Source organism: Nipponia nippon, unplaced genomic scaffold (assembly GCF_047370975.1).
Source record: "Nipponia nippon isolate SJK-2023a ecotype South Korea unplaced genomic scaffold, ASM4737097v1 scaffold_4, whole genome shotgun sequence".
Classification (NCBI taxonomy): domain Eukaryota; kingdom Metazoa; phylum Chordata; class Aves; order Pelecaniformes; family Threskiornithidae; genus Nipponia; species Nipponia nippon.
The window spans coordinates 73,637,760-73,645,820 of NW_028262358.1; the positions used below are offsets into that span (position 1 = coordinate 73,637,760).

The window sequence follows — 8,061 nt, forward strand, 5'->3', positions numbered from 1 at the left end:
TTTTTTTTGTTGATCCACTTTTCTGTCACTCCAAAATTGCTTTTAGTATGCATTCTGCTTCTGAATGCGAGGACTTGTTTTTTTCTACTGTCAATCAACCAAAAGAGGCCAGGTTTATATTTGGATAGGAATTCAAGTAAGGAAAAGGAAAAGAAAAAGTTCCTTTCAAAAATTTAATTCCTGGGACTGATTTAACTACTGTCAATTGAGGTATGAAAGATCAGGTTCTTTTGGGAGTTAGATCATCTCCATGCAGAATAATGGTCAATTTGTATTTATTTTAACAGTGTCAATCAGCACCTCTAAGTGTCCTTTGCTGGTCATGGTGAGGGTGCTTGGCAAGTCTGAAGCCAAAGACAAATTAAACAAATTGCTCGTTAGTTGCAGTACACAAACTTGAATATTCCTTTGCTCCTGAAATAACCTTTCTGATTAATGAGTAATTCCTGTTTCTGATTTTATTTAAGGTGTACTTACTGCCTGGAGCCTAGTGGGAATAGTGGGAATTAGGATAAAAGACTGCAGTGAAGATTTTAATACATAGACACTCACACAGACATGTCCCTGAGTATCTCCAAAGAACAGGAATAGACAAGTCTAACCCAGAAGAAATGAGTCAAGCCTTTTACCATACAGGCTGATACTGAAAGTCTGCAATGTCCACATCACATTTCTTTAAGCTTTCTCTTCTTTAAGCTGTGATCTGGGACCTGAAGTGGTACAACTAGGCAGTTTTAGCACTAAATTCCTCTGAATTACCAAATTAAATGTCTAACAGCTGACATGATGTGGAAAAATCAGCTATATCCATCTGTAAGCAGTCTTAGAACACATCACAGACTTCTACTTTTCCTGATCTGGTCACCTAGAAAATACTAAATTGAGCAGCAAGAAAGTATTTTTAGAAGGCATAATGAAAGTATTTCAGCACTTTCAACAGAAGACTGAAGCTTGTTGTTCTATGTGATCCTCCTGGCTTTATCAGTGTAACACAATGATGCTGATTTGTATCATTTGAAACATGTCTGGAGGGACTGAAAGATGTCACCTCACTAACACTCTCGCTCTCAAAAAAGAGAGTGATAATATCAGTAAAATTTCTGTGATAGCTTGTTTTTTGCTCTCTTTATAGAAAGAACAAAAATGAGGAGCCAAAGCAAGCCAAGGGCCACATAGGATTAATGCTAAAAGCTAACCCCATCTGACAATTTTTTTTCTCCTACTGTGTATCATACTCTGGTTGGCAGTGAGTTTTCATGCATCACTGTCTTTAACCTTGAATACTGCAAACTGGCCAGGGAATCAGGATTGTTAGTCTGCTGACTCACTGTAGCTTTGGGCAAAGCACAGAGCTAAAATTTCAAAGTGTCATGTAGGTCTGGTGCTGCCTTAGCCATTGCAGACCCCTCTGACCTTATGCTGAAGGCACCTGCTCTCAGGGATGGGGAGGGAATCTTAACAACATCTGCTAATAAAGATTTGACAGGCGCTGCTCCTCTCTGTGCAAGGCAAAGCCTCTCCTGCTTTCTGTGGGTGGGTCAGGGGAATGAAGGGGTGCCCTCTGCCCTCCCCTGGCCCTTACAGCCTTGCTGAAAGTCTTGGATCTGTTTTATAAAGCAATATTCCAGGACACTGCTCTTAGGTGCTGTGATCCAAACAGTGATACCCATTCTGTCTCTAGCTCTCCAGACTCGAGTTGGTTGTCACGACCCACACCTCACTGGCACACTGTTAATGTGATTTCACCTCAAAACATAGGGACATAAATGAGAATGAATATGGAAATTATGGCTATAACAAAATTGAAAGAGTAATAACAGTAACAGTGGCAATAACAATAATAATGATAGTAATAGTAGTGTGTCAGAGTCACACGGTGAATGAATTTACTATATTTAAACCAGCAGAAAGTGAATCATCTCTACTATGTTAGCCAAATATACAGTAACTCCCCGTATACTTCCCTTTTCTTCTGCTGCCCCACTCCCAACACCCACTTTCTCTAAGCCATCCTCCAGCATCTGCTGCATTCTCTCCCACCTCTTCCTGCGCTCCTTAATGCCCCAGCCCAGCTGCCTCAGGCTGGCTGCTCAGCCCAACACTGCATTGCACAAGCCACCAGTAACCTGCCCGTATCTGAGCAGCCTGTGCCTGCAGGACCTGCACTGCCCACAGAAGTTCAGCGAGGCTCTGGGGAGCCTGTCTCCAGGGGCCTAAGGAAACAAAACACCCATGTGATCCTTTAGGCAAGCTTATTTCTTGTGCAGAGGGAAGATATGACTGAGTTGTAAGAGGTAGCCAGATCTACAACATCTGCAGAAATTCAGGCTGCCTTAATCCTTAATGTATGTGAACCTCACCAATGAGTAAGTGTTGATCTTGTCTACAAGTAACAGGTGGGCAGTGCCAGGACTGTCCTAGTGCCTCCATGTGAAAGTTATCTCTGCAGTATTTCAGTAGTTACTTCAAATTGCAGATGAGTCAGAGTACTAGAGTAAATGTCTCCTTTTCCATGAAAGATGACTTCTAAATTCTAAAGGACTTTAGTTTTGGCCTGTCTTTTCCAAATTACCTCAAAGCTAATTTATTTTTTCTTGGAGGCTGAATGGCTGAATCAACTCTTCAGTGACTGGGACCTAGCTGTTTTCAGAGCAGGGGTAAGTAAACAGTATTTTATCAAGAGGTTTGTCTTGCAAATGATTTAATCAAGTGATTGCTACAATGAGTAATAAAGTTATATTCTACCAAAACCTCCTACTGCCCTTATTTGAGTAAATTAATTCCTTTGCTCAATGCTGAGGATAAGTGAAAAGAAAATAAAAATGCAAAGAAAAGTCTAATATTTAGGAATGTGCAGCTCCAAAAGAGTTATGGTCTTATACTGGATCAGGCTAATCTCTAGTTTAGAAATGATTATGCTTGCAAATAGTAACATCATGTGCTGGTGATAAATCATCTAAATTTTAACCTCTCAGCAGAAGGAATGTTGTTAACAGTTACTTAACTTAAGAGGAGAAACAATCTCCCCCCTCCACCGCCATTAGCTAAAATGAGTTAGGTCCCAATTCTTCAAAGTATTAACTAGGTATGTGCCTTTGCTTTTCCAGGGAGCACTCACTTTTCTAAGTGTCTGGGAAGAATAATTTTGGCTCTGTCTTCCTTTTGCATCTAACAATTTGGCATAACTGGTTATTTGGTGCTGTGAAGGTAAAGTTCGTGGCTGCAAGCCAACAAGCAGCACTGCTAATTTAACAGCTTGCTGCTGCTACAGAAGGTCTTGCTCCCTCCTCCTTCCCGCTCTGTGCCTTCCTTTCTTGTTCTTCCTTCTCACAGTCCTGTCCCCACTGCTTTGTCTCACCCTTTACCTCTTTTCTTGGGCCAATTCAACCAGTTAACTCAAAAAAGAATTATCCAACTTTCTGGTTATTTTCTTCCAAGTCAGGTAAATGAATTGACTGATGGTGGCATCTGAAGAGCACTGGGGTCAGCAAAAGGTGAGTGGCAGTACTGCGTAGCCAGGATCATACATGGAAAACATGTGTCGGGGGGAGGTGGGATCTACTCTTTCTGTCAGCAATGAGATGTCAGATCCATCCACCACGTCTTGTAGAAGTGGACTGTGGATGATGTTGGGTCTGATTCTCTTGTTGTCTGATTCTATTGTTTGCTGCCAATAAAATGTATGTAACTGATTGTACAAAAAACACATGGAAAAGTGCCAAGAAGTTAGTGCAGCAATGTTTTACTGTCTTTCATTTGGATTCCCTCTGTCTCCCTGTACAAGCAGTGGAAAATCAGACCAAATATACCAACTCTTTTTCTGTTTAAGATAGTGGACTCATTTTGAGAGTGTTAGGTCGTACTTGAAGGCATAAGTAATTTCAGAAGAGGACTAAAAATAATAAATATATGAGCAAATATTATTGTCAGGGTTTTTTTTTTTTTTAAGTTTGGAAAAAAACCCCCACATGTCAAAAGTACAACATACAAATAACTAATCCATCAGCAGTGGAACAGATAAACACCTCAATGAACATCTCAAAGATGTTCACCATCTATGAGTATATCCAACTGGTTCTTCTATATGTTTTTCACCAGTGGAGCTGGACATAAAGTAAAATTCAACTTTCAGCTCTGTTCTGTTTGCTTTGGCTAACTGGAGCTGAAGTTCTACTTCCCATTTGTAATTAAACTTGTAATTAAAAAAAGGGTCTTGTTGTCATCACCTTACATTTATTAATGAATGAGACTGATGTGAAATATATGAAAACCATGAATGGTTTTGCTCATGCATTTTCTAAACTATTTGTTGCACTCTCTAATAGGTGCAGCAAGGTTGTAATATAGAAACTGTGGCGTCCTTGATGATGCATGGAAGTTATATATCTGCAGTGCTAAAGTCTGATTTCACCCTTTGTCACTGTGCAAAGGCATGTTCCTGTTTATGATAGCATTTGCTTGTCTTTTCTTGAAGTTTTGAGACTTTTCTTGAAGTGTGTGATCATTTGGTTGATGCTTTTGGACCATATTCAGCTGTTGGCTTACTGCTGAAGGAGAGGGCAAGGGAGCTTCAGCATGAGCACTTACTAATGTGGCACATTGTCCTGTGTTGAGATGTAATTATAACTATATGCCTGTGCCATGGTCATTCAATATACAATCTTATTTATCCTTGATTATGTTATACTTCTTTGCTTACTCAGAATAGTAAAGTGTTCAGAAAGAGTTACACAGAGTAGGGCTAGATGAAGATAGACTGAGGGAACATAGTAGTTGTGGATGATGTGAGAAAAATAAGAACCAGTGTATATTATTCATTCAATATTCTTCTACATTAAATAATGAACCATCCTATGTGTTATCCAAAATGTTTTTTATGTTCTTTTTTGCACACCATCTTGTTTTCAGTAAGTCTCCTGTTAAAGTCTTCTGCCTTATTTTGATTCAGTTTTGTATCCTTGTAGGTGCATCTTCACATGTAGGGAGAGCAGAGTATCCTGCTTGAGCTCTTTAGTGTCATTAGAGGAAAATTTTGTCCTGAGCGTGGAACCCAGTTCCCTGTTAAATGTCAGTGGGTCTGTAAAGGCGTTTCAAAAATAGTTTGTGTTGTATTTGAAGAGGGAGCATTGAGGAAGTAAGATCTCTGATTTCAAGCTACTCTCTTTGACGCCTTTCAGTCTGAGATGAATTGAAGCCATCAAGACTACATTTACTATCCCAACATTTGAGGACAGAAATAGGCTTGAAATGGAAAGACTGGGTTTGGCTCTGAAGATTTCAAAATTATGTTCTATGTACAGTTTATTGCTATAGTGCATACTTTAAGAGTGCTTTTGAGCTCAATCCTGTTAACATAAAGTCTACAGACTTAAGTGCATGCACAAAGTGTAGTGGTTCTTAATATGCACCTTGTTTCAACCAAGCACCTAGTATTGACCAGACCGTTTCTGTAAATTTCAGATATTTTTTATGATGGTCTTTCACCAGACAGCATGTGAGGGAATTAAATTATTATTCTCTCTGCTTTCCTTGCTATATTTTATTTTCCCACTTTTTTTTTTAATTTACTAATTGAAAAAAAGGTATGGGTTTTTATAGTGACTTTTGTAAGAAATAAGAAAATACTTTGTAAATATCATACACAACAGAATTAGCTAAAAGCATTGTTGATTCCTAAAACAGACTGCAGCAGCTGCATGAAAGGACACAAAAATACTACTAACCAATTTAAATTTAGTAGTAAATAATACTTTTGAAGCTGAGGGAACATTTAGTTAGGTATTTTGTAATTACCTGAATTGGAAACTGGCCAGGACACCATGGTTGATACTACATCTGTTATGAAAAACTCCAAGAGATCTGTTTTCGTCATAAGTGAACAAGACTGTTTCTTCCTAAGATTCAAATTTCATTTTGTCTGTGTTTTTGAAGCCTGTTCCAACTGCTGCTTAACCATAAACCTGCTGCTTTGAACAAACATCTGAGGACACTTCTCCCAGAACACGTGTCCTGAAATGCTGCTTAGTCCTATCATGGACCAATGTCCTGGCAGACCTTGTGAAATGCCTTTCAATTTGGAGGAAGGCTAGAAAACCATATAACATGCAAAAAAATACAGGGTTTGTTATCTTTGAAGCCATAACTTCATATCCATCCTCCTCAGTGTTTTTCACTCTACATAGTAGGCATGGGCTCAAATTCAAACTCAAGAGAGATTGAAAAGGCATTTTTTTTTCAGGAAATTAAAAGGCATTATGTATAATGACTAGAAACTTGTTTCCACTCCTTTCCAGGAGAGAATTCTGCCTTTGTTTACTTCCTATTCTTACCTTTCGCTTTGCCAGCTCTGGAAACTCTGTTGTAAAATGAAGCCCGCTCTTGACAGTAGGCCTGGACTAGCCACAAGATAGAGTGCATAAAACTCCTGGCTGTATCACCAGCCCATGCAGCTGTGATGAGGGAAGATCTTTCAACACCAAAGATCCTTTTTTTTTTTTTTTTTTTTTTTTTTTTTCTTCCTGAGGAAATTTTTGCCAGCCTCACCAGGCTGGTCGAAAGTCATACCCACCACAGAAACTCATGTCCCCGTAACAAGGAAATGGGTAATCCCATGCAGCTTCTGTCTGGAGCCATAGTGTCAGCATTGGTTTTGGGCAGGCATGTCTTCTTCTTCTTCTTCTTCTACCCTGGCTGGCACAAGGATCTCTGCAGGTGATGCTTTGGCTGAGTTGGCTGCTGACACCTTTGTTCTCCTGGAAGAAGCCTCAGCCCCACTGAAGATGGAAAGAAAAAAGGGAAAAGGAGACCCCTGGACCCATTTTTTGTCTTTTATGTGATGATCATACTAAGCTTGCTGGAAGAGAATGACACACTGACTCCCTGATTCATGAAGCAGATTTACCCATGGATATGCTCTGCTTGTCTCACCGCAGACTGTGTGATGCACAGCACATACCATTTTACCCGCTGCTATTTTAAAGCTATGCCAGCTTTTTGCAGAAACCTACTCACCTGTCTGCCAAAGTTGAAGGTATTAAATATCTTCTTACAAATGGATTAATGCATGCTTTTCATTATCTGCATTTTCCTTTTATTCATGTTGTTCTCCTCACAAGTAGTTATTGTGGGTAGAATAGAGCTAACCTTATCTTATGCAGATGAAATATTGAAATGTACACTGTAAAAAAGTATAGGGGGCTTCATTAGAAATTGCAGAAATGCCATTAGTAGTGTATGACAGCACCAGATATTTTGTCCAGTGCTACTTATTCTACCAGGGAAATAATGCAGGGAAAGGTCAAAATGCTCCTTGGCACTTTCACAAAAATGTCCTGTGAATTTCTCTTTTTTGTATTTTCCACCTCTCGCATTCTGTGCGTTCTTCTGGATAGTTAGGTCTGAAAGCTGATGGTCTTTGTCACCCTTACTATTTAGTATTCGGTCCCCTCACAAATGCTTTCATGCTCGGGCTATTAGATCAACTGAAGCTGGTTCTAAGAATTCTCTGTCCACCCTACAATGAACAGTTTGTTTCCATTCAAACTAGTAGAAATAAGTATCCGAGGACATGGGAAGATTTTTCACTGGACAAAGTTTTAATTAACTGTTGCATACATATGGTCAGGCTTTGGGAGAAAAATATACTTGGCCAAGAGGAGCTGTATTTAAAAGCAAAGGAAACAGACTTTGGCTACATGATATTGCCTGCCTATCTGTAATATGGAAGTTAAAGAAAGCTACATTTGAGTTGAGTTTGCTAATAATTTTAGGTATCTCTGCTATTATTGACAGGATTCTGTGCTCATACTGATGGTAAATTGTCAACCAGCATTTTCTACTACTTTATTGTCAAAAACAGGTCAGAACAATTCTCTGATGAAAGAAACTAAAATGTAAAACATAACTTTGTAGTTTTTCCTGTAAAAAAGAGAGGTTAACTACCCCTACGCTAGTAACTAAAACAGGTCAGGCACTGTCCTTCAGTTCTGAAGTCAATTGGCTTGACACGTTTCACATTGCCATAGCTAATCTCTCTCAGCTCTCCAAAACAGGGTGATTGCA

At 39.3% G+C, this 8,061-nt stretch overlaps 1 long non-coding RNA gene across 1 annotated transcript; it reads left to right on the top strand.

Annotated features, from left to right (window-relative positions):
- Positions 1-2,199: 2,199 nt before the first annotated feature.
- LOC148053376 (uncharacterized) lies at positions 2,200-6,464 on the top strand. The gene is made up of 4 exons (XR_015708031.1): positions 2,200-2,366; positions 2,601-2,657; positions 3,439-3,494; positions 6,345-6,464. It is a non-coding gene; the product is annotated as an uncharacterized LOC148053376 (long non-coding RNA).
- Positions 6,465-8,061: the final 1,597 nt, after the last annotated feature.